This window comes from Leopardus geoffroyi, chromosome X (genome assembly GCF_018350155.1).
Source record: "Leopardus geoffroyi isolate Oge1 chromosome X, O.geoffroyi_Oge1_pat1.0, whole genome shotgun sequence".
NCBI classification, from domain to species: Eukaryota; Metazoa; Chordata; class Mammalia; order Carnivora; family Felidae; genus Leopardus; species Leopardus geoffroyi.
The window spans coordinates 88,855,607-88,868,459 of record NC_059343.1 but is presented as its reverse complement, the minus strand read 5'-3'; the positions used below and the strand labels follow the sequence as shown (position 1 = coordinate 88,868,459).

The 12,853-nt window shown below is 50.1% G+C and overlaps 1 protein-coding gene across 2 annotated transcripts in view; it reads left to right on the top strand.

Moving 5' to 3' along the window:
* TSC22D3 (TSC22 domain family member 3) overlaps positions 1–12,853 on the top strand; it is a 62,397-nt gene that overhangs the window by 15,576 nt on the left and 33,968 nt on the right. The gene's annotated exons all lie outside the window — the stretch shown is intronic.

Genomic DNA, 12,853 nt, shown 5'->3' with positions numbered 1-12,853 from the left:
AGACATAAGGGACACAGTGGCAGCCAAAAAACCAGGCAGAATCCTTGTGGCAGGAAACTTACAATCTAGTGGTAGAGACAGACATTAAATAATAATTACACAAATAAATGTATCATACAATTGATCATAATGAAGGAAAGGTGCAGGAAGCCACAAGAACACAAGCTAAGGGGGCTTCCTCTGGGATTAGAAAGTCTGCAAAAAGAAGTCACCTTGTTAAAACTTTGAGCACTGCATGTACCTCTCTATGAGCAATTCTTGCCCCAAATCATTAGCGAGGAAAGGCAAAATGAACCCAGTCACTACGATGCCCTAGGATGTGGATTTTGAAGTTCCTCTTGCTCACTGAAGCCTTCATATAGAAGCAAACCCCAAGGACATTTTCTCATTGCCAAGATCAAGCAGTCTTGATTTAGGCAGAGTGATTCTCTAAAGGCTGTAATAGTCTATCAGCCGAAAATCAGGATCAGGAAGACTTTGAAGAGCTCACTTGCCAGATGAACAGGATGAAGGTCAGTGAAGCAAATAAAGAATTAACACACTGAAAGTTATACTTGAAATTGGCCCCCAGAAATGGCCATGTCTCCAAAATGCTGTGTTTTTACTCTCCTATTCAAACGTAGGAGACATATTATATCCTATTCTAGTAGTAGCTGCGAGGCATACCCAGGGCTGTTGAGTCCTGGGGAGTCAGGATCCTAGAGAATCAGGATCCTACTCTGCTTTTCCCTGTCTCTCTACCATAAGAGTGGGAGGTGCTGGCCATTGTAGGGGAGCTGGGATGGGCTTCTCCACCCTCAAAAGACCCTGAAGGGGCCACCAAGAAGCAGAGAACGACATTAGCCACCGCGTGCTCATGAAGCACAGGGGCTTCACATCTGATAAACTACCATTGACAGATTCTGCAACTTTGGTAAGTGACTTCCCTGGACCTCAGTTTCCTCATCTAAAGAATGGGGGAGTGTGGTTGGAAAGGTTAAGTGAGAGGGTGCTCCCAGGAAGCATTCAGTTCATTACATTAGGCAAATCTTCTGTGGAACCAGAACAAAACCTTCTCTGATTTGCCTTCCTCTCTCACCAGTCCACTCACTGACCCCTCCCCTCACTCCATCAATCACACACCCTCTCCTGCCCAGAGCCATGTAACACCTGCAACCCAGTCTGGCAAGCTTTCTCCCTGTCAAGGCTTGCTCTCCGAACCTTCTTCATTCACACTCAGGTATAAATGACTGAGAAGGCTTTTGGCTTTCTTCCTTCCTGGGAGGGTGGCGGTACGCAGGGCAAGCTTTTGAGATTTTTACCAGAGATCAAAACCCACAGAAGCATGAGAGCACTCTACTGGCATTGATAACAAATGAAAAAGGGTTTCAGAGGGCAGTGACGATGGGGATGGACTACCTCTTCAAGACCTTGAGCCTCCCCCTTCCCAGAGTTGGGGGCCAGCACCTTCTGCCTCCACATACATCTTAGACACAGACTCAGAGGCTCAAAACTAGTAGGGCTTTCGCAGCCATTTGGTCTGATCCCCTCCCATTACAGATGAGGAAACTGAGGCCCAGAATAGGCTGCGTACCTGCCCCAAAACAAACAGCCAATTAGTGATCAGCTGAAAAGAGAAACCATGTCTCCTGATTCTCTGACCCAATGGTCTTCCGACTTCTCGTCTCTAGACGGCTGTGCACATCCCATCCCAGTAGGTACACAACATCTCCATGCCAGGAGACCAGCTTTGGGTCCACCTGATGCCAAAAACGGTGTTTTTTTATTTGATTTTATTTAGTAGAATTGACCAGTGGTTTGGGTGTTATGGAGCCCCAGCCCTGGAATCCTGCTTCTGCTCAGGCTGGGGCTGCTTGCCACAGCCACAGTCATGCGAGGGGGACAGAAAGGCCTGCTGTTCATGTTGAAAAAGAAATCAGTTGCTGAAACATTGGTCTTTTTCAAAGTTCCACCACAGGGGCTGGCTGGCAGAGCCGCTGGCTGGCAGAGCCACCGTCTGGGCTCCCCCCGGAGGATCCGGCCCTCCCCTTCAGTCTGGGAGTTAGTTTAGGAAGCTGGCCCGGCCTTCGGCAGAAGATTCAGAGGGCAGGGCTCACCCCAGGAGCTCCAGCCTTCCCTCAGAGCCTAGGAGCCCCTAAGGCACTCAGGGCCAGGAACTTCCTCCTGCCTCCACAGCCCAGCCAGCTCAGGCTGGCCCTGAGGCTCCCAGAGCACTTTTCTTTTGAGCTGGGAAAGAGCTTCCAGTTGCTCCCACCCTAGCCCAGCAGTGACAGAGGGAGCTAGAGAAGGAGAGAGCAATTGAGAGAGACACGGAAGGAGAAAGGGAGAGAGGGAGGAAAGAAGGGAGGGAGGGAGGGGAGAGAGACAGAGACAGAGAAAGGGAACCAACCCCTGCCAGGCAATCGAGGCTTTCCTGGGCAGCAGTGAGATGAAAGGGGAAAGGCTAGAGGAGCCCCAGCTCGTGGAGGAGCCCCAGCTTGGGGAGGACCCTGAACTCGTGGAGGAGGCACAGTTCCTGGAGGAGCTACAGCTCGAGGTGGTGGAAAGTGGGTCAGATTTAGATCCAGAAGATCTGGGTTCCAGTCCCGACTTTGCCACCAATCTGATGCTTGAGCTCGAGTAAGTAACTCCCTGCCCTCCTGTGGGCTGCTGCTTTCCCTACTGACAAAATGGGGGAGGGGAGAGCTTCTTCCACTCAGATATTCAGGAAAACGCCTCTAAACTCCTGATGTGTGTGGATGGGATGTACAGGCACTTGACTAAGTCATTGGACGCCTGAATGTTAGAATGGTGTGGCTGGGAGAAGGAGTTCACAGAAACAAGAAGAGGGAAGGGGAATGTGGTAAATGTGTAAAGAGTCATGACCTTAAGAGGGAGTCCAGATTAGTAGAACATTAGGGTTGATTTTCAAAACTCAAAGGATGATGGGCTTGGAATGAGTTAGTAAGGAGAACTAGGATGTTAGGGGGTGTGGTCAATGTACGGTTGCTAACAAGCCTCTCTGCTAAATGTCTCCCAGTGGCCCCTTAAGCCCCAAAACTCAGGTACTCAATCCAGAATGCATTTTTCTAGTTCTTCGTGTGTGTCTTTGTGAAGATTCTCAATTGAATCAGGGGTATTTTCAGGTCTTGGATGTTCACATCTAGATCTAAAAAAAAGCTAAGAAGAGAGACTAGAATGACCCCTTGTCTTAGAAACCTGCTTTCTTGGTAAATCCCCCAATTTCACCAGACCTACAGCTGCATGACTCAGGCAGGACCCTTTGAGAATTTGACAAACATTATATATAGCTACTCTCCCCTCACTAATGCACAGATGAGCTACCATAAAACCAATCTGCTTGGTGAGTGTTAGTGTTTGGTACATTGCACTGCATTCAGAGTCTTTCAAAGTTGGTCATCCCTCCCCGAGTTGTGTGGTGAGAGTCTATAAGTCATAGTAGGTGACATCTGACTAACCAGAGAGCTCCTAGCAAGGCCAGGCATGAGAGCGCAGGGCTCCCTATGTGGCAGGTCATCTCTGATGTCCTCTGCCAACCATGTCCCCACCAGCATCTCCACTGCTGGGAAGCTGCAATGGGGAGATTGAGTAGAAGAGAAACACCCCCCCACACACACCTGTCCAGACACCTGCTCACTACCCTAGTGCCCTCATCCTCACCACCACACGCCCTGCTCCCTTGCTATTAGCCCTCATTCTTCTTGGCTCAGTACCTTCAACAATCATTTCTTGCCACTCAATCAGTCATAGATCCCTGAGATCGGAAGGGATATTGGAATTCCTACAAGAAACAGTGCTGCACTATAGGCTCTATGGTCTTCCTTGGTACCTTAGGGGCTGCTGGAAGGAGAGAGGAAGAAAGGGAGGAGAGGTCTGAGGAGAAAGGAGGAGAGGCCAGGTAGAGGGTAGAAGGTGAATTTGAGGGAGGGAAAGGGAGGAGGAGAGAGTTTAGAGGACAGAAAGAAAGAGGGGAGGTAGATTGTGCCACGCCCAGACCAAGTAGAGGTTAATTAACACCTCCAAAGAAACAAGGTCACAAATAAGAATCTACTGGTATCCTTTCAAGTTGTAGGGTTTGGGTCCTCACCTGGCTTGCTTTTCCTCACCACAGGGTTTTCAAACTCAGCTCCCCTGAACTGGAAGGCGTCTCCCCTTGGGTGGTGGAAGTTAAGAGGCTCTGGGCGCCCCTGGGAGCCGCCAGGAGCCAGGAGCCAGGAGCCGAGTGGGCGGGGCTTCCAGCCTAGGAGCAGTTTTGCTGCTCTAAGGGCTTTGTATCCAGAGACCCTGAGAGTGTCCAGGTTAGATTGGGTGTAGGGGTGGTGAGGGACGGGGCCGGGGGGGGGGGATTATTATCTGTTTAATAACAACAACAAAAGTTGTAACACTCCAGCGGAAACAGGAATCTCTAGTAAAGCATCCCCAAGGGGTCGACACCCTGCCTGGGCTTGAAGGAATCTCAGCCCTGATTGTTAGAAAGTCCTGGGGTTTAGCCAATATGGGCGCACATCTTTCTGGCCTGCAGCAGGCTTTGGCCCCTCCTTTCATGTCCCTGCTCAGGCCTCCTTCTATCTCCCAACGACCACCCGAGAAGCAGAGGGCCGGTGGCTGGCTTCCGAGCTAGGGGCACCACGTGTCCCCAGCTCCCAGCCAGAGGTTGCTGGGGCGTGTGTGACCACCAGGCCACACTGGCAGGCTACTGATGTGGGCTTGGGGCACTCCACCGATGCAGCCCCTGGGGCCAAGGCTGAAGAAGTCCACTCCAGAGAGGGCACTGTCCGAGGTAAGTGAGGTCTAGTGTGGAATTCTCAGCAGGGGAAATAGCTGGAGGGAAGGAGCACTTGATTGAGAATAAGGGCCCTGTGTTCCTTCGCAAACTCTCAACCTGGAACCTTGGCTGGGGCTGGCCCCTGAAAGGGGAAAACTAATAAGGGCCTGGGCCCTAGCCCTAAGAGGAAGGCACGAGGGAGGCAGGCTCAGGAAAGGTATTCCGGGCCAGGCAGGCATTCTAAAGCCCTGCCTGCTTTACATTGGAGAAGGATAAAGCCTTGCCTGTTGGCGGTGGGGACCATCTGCGGGCACTATACAGAGAGTACTGTTTCCCCAAGCGTGGTAAATGTATGCTGGTGGTAAGCAAAATGATTTTAGGTGTTACATGGACTAACTTTGTTTTTCTATTTGTATAGCTGTTTATTTATTTGACATGTCGTGGGGGAGGGGATGTGTCTAACACATACACTGTTTGATCTCAAAAATGTTCCTGAGGTGAAAGCATTTTTCACAGGTGAATCTGCTTATTTTAGAGAAAATATTAAATAAATGACTATACTAGCAGTACTCAGATGTGGCTAATATTTTTTTGATGTTTATTTGTTTATGAAATAGGGAGAAAACAAGCTAGGGAGGGGCAGAGAGAGAGGGAGACAGAGGATCTGAAGTGGGCTCCACGCTGTCGGCACGGAGCCCAATAACGGGGCTCGAACTCATGACCGTGAGATTGTGACCTGAGCCAAAGTCAGACACTTAACCGACTGAGCCACCCAGGTGCCCCACATGTGGCTAATATCTTGACAGTGGTAAGCAAAACTGCATTTGGGGCCCTACTACCACACTGTGTTAGCAGAGGCGGGAAAGAGGAGGCGGAGGATAATGAGAGCCATACTGTATGGTTTGAGATCATCTCGTCCATGTACACCTACCTTGAAGGCCTCCTGTGACAGCCCTATTCCAAGTGTAAGAACACCCTGCTATTTTTATACCCCCAGTGTCCTGCGCTGCCCCATGACACACTCAACACTCCAGATTACCAGCAGGCCTTCGCCTTGCTCCAGGGCACTGTCTCTACCACACCCCCACACACAGGGTGGGGAGAATGCCGCTGGAAAGTTGGTGGGGCTGTCCTCACCACCTTCCAGCGATTTCTTCTCAGCATTGTTCGCAGGCAAATTCAACTCAAATGTAAGGAGGTATTTCCAGGAAGCAAGTCAAGGAGGTTACAGTCTTTCTCTGAATGCACAAAGCCACAGCAGGACGGGAAATAAGTGACTGTGGCAAGCGACATGGACTTGTGCTGATTTCTGGACAGATTCGGACAAGATTTGGTGGGAAATTTGTATAAAATCAAACTGTAGAAGAGGGTTCCTGTTTCTGCTGGGAGTTTGTGATGGGCTCTGGGTAAATAAGTTTGGTCCACTTCCTCCTTCCCTTGCCCTGAGACAGGGAACATGCCCTGTTTCCTCCCAGGGCTCACCTTGCAGATAATGGGGATGAGCCCTGGAAGGGAAGCAGAAAGGTGGTCTCCTGCCGTCAAGCTGGGATGCACCTCAGGAGCCTTACATCTCTTTCCTGTGTTGTTTGGTCCCTGGAACTGTCTTTAGCAAAAGGGCCAAGTAGAGACAGCTGAGCAGCCAACACCTCCAAGAGAGGAAATACCATCAATATCCTTTGGTGGTAAATCTGCTGTTAAACAACCTTTGTTTTCTGAGACTGTTCCTCCTAAATTCTGACCTCCATCTTTCTTTTCTTTTTTTTTAAGTTTATTTATTTATTTTTAGAGAGACAGAGAGAGCAAGAGCAGGGTGGGACAGAGAAAGAGGGAGAATCTCAAGCAGGTTCCCTGTGCTGTCAAGCACAGAGCCTGATGCGGGACCCATCTCAGGAACCTTGAGATCATGACCTGAGCCTAAATCAAGAGTCGGACGCTTAACCAACTGAGCCACCCAGGCACCCCCGACCTCCAGCTTTTTTATACAACACTTAATATGCTTTAATGGTAGTTATTCTGCCCCTTGTCAGCCCTCTTTTCCAAGTTAGTGGTATCTATTTTTTTTAAAGACTTTGAACCACCTTGTATTTCTCTATCCTTTAGACCATCTCCAAATTCTCCACTTAGATTTCATTCTGTCCTCTGTAACAGTTGAGAATGTAACAGGCACACCTTTGCCTTTAGCCAACCCCCCCCCCCCGCCATCTCTCCTCCGACCAGTGACACACATTTGGAAGATGGCAAGATAGGAAAGGAGCAGAATTAACTGGACTACAGAGTACCCAACTGCCTGCCCTAACCCCTTGAGCTAGCTGTCCAACAGGAGACTGGAGCAGTGTAGGGTTTCATTAGTGCCTGATGGCCATAGAGTAGAGAAGGGAGATGACCTCATAGTTCCTACCTATTTCTTTCCTATTTAGAGCATCCAGGATGCTTGTTTCTTAATGATACTAAATTGTGTGCTAACGATTCATTGCCACCTCTGTCTTTAGCTGCCATACCCACGTAGCCACATTCTTTGATCTGGGTAGAGTCACATTTTGATTTAATCCATATTCATTATGCATTTTGTGGAATATCCGCAGCAGTCACTGAATCCCACGTTGCCCGCCCTCCACCCTTCTAGCTAGTCTCTGGGAACTCAGGCATGCAGGGTCTCTTTGACACCAGTCTGAGTTGAGCATAAACAAGGAAGATTCTTGCAAAAATAAATTATCTGCTTGTAAATGGATTCCAAATACAATCATGGTTGAATTTCACATGGCTGGGGTAGCCTCGGACATGGCAGTGGATAATCCAAAAAAAAGGGTAATCTTTTTTTTTTTAAATCATGTATAGCCAGCTTTGAAATTGTGCTATGGGTCTAATTTTTCCCCCAGTAGTTCTTCCTTCCTCATTATTTGGGTTGAAATAAAAGTGAGCTTGTATCCCTGGAGGTATATAGGAACTAGAAGGAGAATGTGAGTGTAAGGAGAAGGTGAGCTGAGACCAAGCACTGCCGTGGACATTTCACAAAGTGGAAAAAGACACCCAGAAATGCTTGCGAGTTGGCTTTCAGTCACACAGATGTCATTTCTGGGTGTCTTTGGAACCTGTCATATGGTTGTTTATGCCATGGACTCGTCCAGGAAGTTCTAAGGGGCCTGTCCACTGGTACCTGGTTTGACTCGGGGAGAGACAGGGCCAGGTTGCTGATAGGAAATCATAGTTCCCTTCTCCCTCTTCATCGCAGCCTGATGGCTATGTCACTGTGCCTGGTCGGGTCATCTGACCCATGCAAGTCTGAGGGAGGTGGTGCAATTCATCTGAGGAAATCGTGTCTGAGACAGGAAGGGGCACGGCAACCTCTTCAGCCAAGGATTTATGTATCTGTCACAGGAGGGAAGTGTGAGCTGAAAAATGACTCCCAGACGTGCTAGAATTGGAAGAGGCTATGCTGCTACCTTTCACCGTCAGTAGTGTATTCATTCGGAATCTACCTCAGGAGGCTGGCATCCTGGACCTTCCTCCCTTCCTCGAGTCCATCCTCCTCCCTCCCTCGCTCCTCCCTGGCTCAGCACACACTTAATAAAATAGCAGAGCTGGCCAGGTGTACCCTGCCAGGGGCCAAGCTGTAGGTGAAGGGCAGAGAGGCTCACGCTGCTTTTTGCAAGGCAGTTAGGCCGAGACCCTGGAACCAGCCGCAACGGCCATGTCGCCATGGCTGGCCCTGTGGCAATCTGGGTGAATGCGGCTCCCCCAGTCTCTACCGCCCACAAGAGGCAGGGGGTGCACAGTGGCTCACTCTGTCGGGCTATAGCTGGACTTAATACTTGCTGTCTTTGTGAATGATCTTTGCATTTTTGCCTGCCGTGCCTATCTTGGCTATGGGCCCTCTGTTGGAGCCTGGTTCTGTGTCTTTGCTCCATATCCCTTCCCCTGATGTGAGGCTGCCAGACGGCTCTCTTGGCAACCTCATTAGGCTCCCGTGTGTCTCTGGAGAATCTCAGCTGGGCGGCAGTGCTCCATCTTTAGAGCTCTAGTTGTCCAGATGGCTTCTAACCTTTCCAGTGCAAAGGGACCACAGCAAATTCCAACCCAGCTGTCTTTCAGAGCACCCATTCCACTCAGGTCTGTGCCTGGCACTAGTGGAGACAGACTCCTGGCCTCCAGGTGCAGTGCTTTGTGCATTCCTTCCTTATTCTTTGTCTCCAGGGCTGGGGCTTGGCCAAGGGAGCACATATCCCCTCCCACCCCCACCCCACCACAGACAAAGAACTAATGACTATTTTCATGCTCCCCAGGAAGCAAGGGGTGGGTCCTGCCAGGCCTTGAAGCCCAGTAGGGAAGGTGAATGGCATCTTGGCTCCAGACCTCACCAGCACATGGTCCCTGCATTAAGTGGGCAGAGATGGGTATGAATTCTGGGGAAGGGCCTCAGTCTGGAGAGGAGATTGTGTCTCCCTTGTTGTAAACCTACTTGTCAAATCAGAAACATTTTCGGCTGGGACAGAGGAAGCAGGCACATCTTTCAGAAGACAGCAAACTGGGTAGGATTGGTCTTTGACACTGTTTTGTCTTCCCCAATCCCCCTTCTAGCACAGGCTCCCTCAAACTACCCTCAGCTGCTGAGGGCTGTCAACTATATATTCAGAACTTTCCAACCTCCTGACCTCTGAGCCATCTATCCCCCTAGGGGAGACCTGCTTTCTGCTACTGCTAATGTGATGAAATGAATCCTGCTAAGGTATAAAATGTTGGTAGTAGCTGAATGTGCTTTCCCTTCCCAAGTCACGATTCTGTTTAAACCTGGATCTTCCACAGAGCACCTAGGTGGCTCAGTTGGTTGAGCATCCAAATCTTGATTTCAGCTCAGGTCATGATCCCAGGGTCATGGGATTGAGCCCCGTGTCAGGCACCACACTGAGCGTGGAGCCTGCTTAGGATCCTCTCTCTCTCTCTCTCTCTCTCTCTCTCTCTCTCTCTCTCTCTCTCCCCCCCTCCCTCCCTCCCTCCACCCCTCTCCCTTGTTTGTGTTCTCTCTCTCTCTCTCTCTCTCCCTCCCCCTCTGCCCCTCTCCCCTGTTTGTGCACGCTCTCTCTCTCTCTCTCAAATAGAAAAAAAAACCTGGACCTTCCAATGGAGTAAGCAAAGTGAGAACTGCAGGCTTAGCTGTGGGCTGATGGAACTGACCTTTTTGGGAAAATTTGTTCTGACCTCTAGCCCCTCAAATCGTACAAAGCAGGCAGCCACCTTCTCCACCTATGTATAAGGCTGTCCCTTGGGGATGTGGTTACCTTTCACAGAGGTAACTGGAAGACTCCTGGCTATGCCCCAGCTCCACCCACACTGAAGCCCAGACACAAGGCACTGGGTATCAGGATGAAGGCTCCGGCTTAGCCTGAGGATCAGGGAGCTGAATTGGGCCTGAGCCTCTGTGCCTTCCCCCAACCCAGCCAGGCCCGCACTTTTGGAAGATGCAGGGAAGAATCTGGAAAACCCCCTCATGTGTACCTGAATCAGTTGACTCTTTAAATATCTCAGAAAGCAGGCGTGAGGCAATTGCTTGTAATAGCAAAACCATTCTTGCTTGAAGGGAGGAGCGCTAACCACTTATGGAGCAAGGGTTACAGTCCTTCAGGAGGGGTCTGTTGCAAAGCTATTTTTGGCTCATTTGCTCTTCTTTCCTCCTTGAGTTCTGTTCCTCTCCAGGCCCCTCAGGAGCCCCCCTCTCCACCTCCTTCCCCGTGTCTGCACTCACACAGGCTTATGCAGGGGAAGTAACCCCTAGCCAAGTGATTCTCTCATCCAACACATTTTCCGAGATGGTCCCACTGCTCCCTTCCAGAAGAGCAGGGACAAAGACCGTCTGGACTGATGTAATGACCTCTTCCCCTCCGCCCAAGCACACCGGAATTCCAAATGTTCGCATTTCCTTCAAGCACAAATGGCTTTTGCTGCTGATCCTCTGCTCTGGGTTACCCATTTCCTGCCCAGCCCTGGCACAGCAAACGTGTCTCTGTAGCAGCTACCTCAGGGTAATTTGAGAAGGAGCTCTAGGCCACCACATGTGGAAAAGGAATCAGGGGAAGACACATGTGGAATAAGAATCTCCTAGAGAAAGATGCTGGGCTTTTCGCAAAGGGCCTGCATAATATAGAAATACCAGCACCGGATATTTCTAGGATGCCAGCATCATTTACTCTAAGGTGATTTTTTTATTATTATGATATCCTCCCCATTGCAGCAACTTTCATGAAATCCCTGACACTGTCCCATCAGCCTCGGAGTCAGCAACTACCCATGGCCTGCCTGTGTGAAAGTCCTGGGCACACATAACCCCTATCTGGGCCTGGATCCTTCATCTGGTACCTGCAGTATCTGATTGGTTTCTGCCTAGTCGGTCAGCTGTGCGTTGTTGCTGAGCCTGTTTGGGTGGGTAGAGTGGGAAAAATGGAGCAAGGGCTCCAGGAGGGAACTGTTCTCAGTTTTCCCAGACCCCCTGGCTCCCCAGCTCTCTCTCCTTGTTCTTTGACTCCGCTTCTGGGCTCCAATCTTGCCTTGCCTGGATTGCTGGGTCCTCAGTTGTACCCGCCAGCACTTTCAAAGCTCCTCTTCTGCTCAGCTCCTGGGCTGGTGGCAGGTATCTGTCTGCCTGGCCACTGACCCCACCTGAAGATGTCCAGCCAGTTCCTTCTGGCCTTTTCCTCCTCACCATGCCAGGGATGCTCATTCATGGTGGGGCCACACGTTAGAAGGAGGTACTTCAGTGGATTCACCCTGGGGAGCAACTCCTTCTCCCTTAAGCTAAATGAGAAAGCAAGAGTACTGTTCACATTGGGCCTTGGTTTCACCCATTTCTGGACCCACGTTTTGCATGGGCCTTCCAGCACTGATTGCCAGTGCTGCAACCCCATTCTGGCGTTATCCAAGAATGCAGGCCTGGGGCCCTAGTCAAGGCTGCTGAGTAGGCAAAAAGTGTTGCACCCAACTCTGTCTGCCTTTCTATAGCATTTTCTCACTCCTGTTCTCTGTGCCCCATACCCTTGTCCCTCCAGTTCCCAGGCTGTGGCTGGCTGTCCTCTGGATGCTTAGAGCACTAGGTGCCAGGCATGAGCTCCTGCTGTACACTGCCAGTTTTCCAGTGTGTTCCTTTGGAGCCCTACAGACCCATCAGAGTGATCTTAAGGGCAAGCAGAGGGCCCATCCACTGGGGCCCCATGCCCCTCACCCCAGCCTCAACTACTCAACTATTATGGTAGCTCTGCTTGTTTTGTTTTGTTTTGTTTTATAAATTGGGTTTTCCCTTGAGACTCTGTTTGATAAAAATTTTAAATCACTACTCTAGACATTTCTCTCACCATGCCCAAATTGACCTACTCCTTCCTTGACCTCTTTCCTCTGGTCCTACACTCCGCTAAGGGAAAATGGAGTGCTAATCAAAAAACCATCCCCCCTGATGTGTTAGCTGGCCACAGGCTGGCTGGCAATGCCAGTGCCTTCACCCAGGGGAGATGGTAAGGAGAGCAGGCAAGTTGGCACTCAGCTTCTGGCATCACGTGACTGCCTCCCCACCCATCATTAATAGTAATCTCTCAAATTTGCATAGCACTTGACAATTTCTAAAGCACTTTCACAGACTTTATCTTATTTGATCCTTTGGAAAGCCTGTGAAGGCTGCCAGGGCAGCGGCTGTTATTTACATTTTACAGACTTGGGAGACTCTCGAGACCATTTAATCATTGCTAAAGGGAACTAGTCGGTCTGAGCTAAAGGGCTGGTTCAAATGAACGAGTATTGGAACAGTGGTTTATACAAGGAATGACGGGAGAGGCAGATGAGGCAAAAGGGAACAGTAGAGCCTGCGCTGCCTTCAACCCACCAGCCCAGTTTGTGAACAGTTTGGGAAGTAGTATGGAACTTTCGGAAGGGCTGACCCCAGGAGGCAGAGATATTTCCCCTTCTCTGTCATGGTGACTGTTTGGGCTCCTGAGCCAGCCATTGTCCTAGTCTCATTCCCATTTTACAAACCTGACCTGATCACCCAGATCCTTTGGGGCTCAGGAAGCAGAATGTCATGTCCCAGAACCAGAAAGGCCATAGAGAACTAGT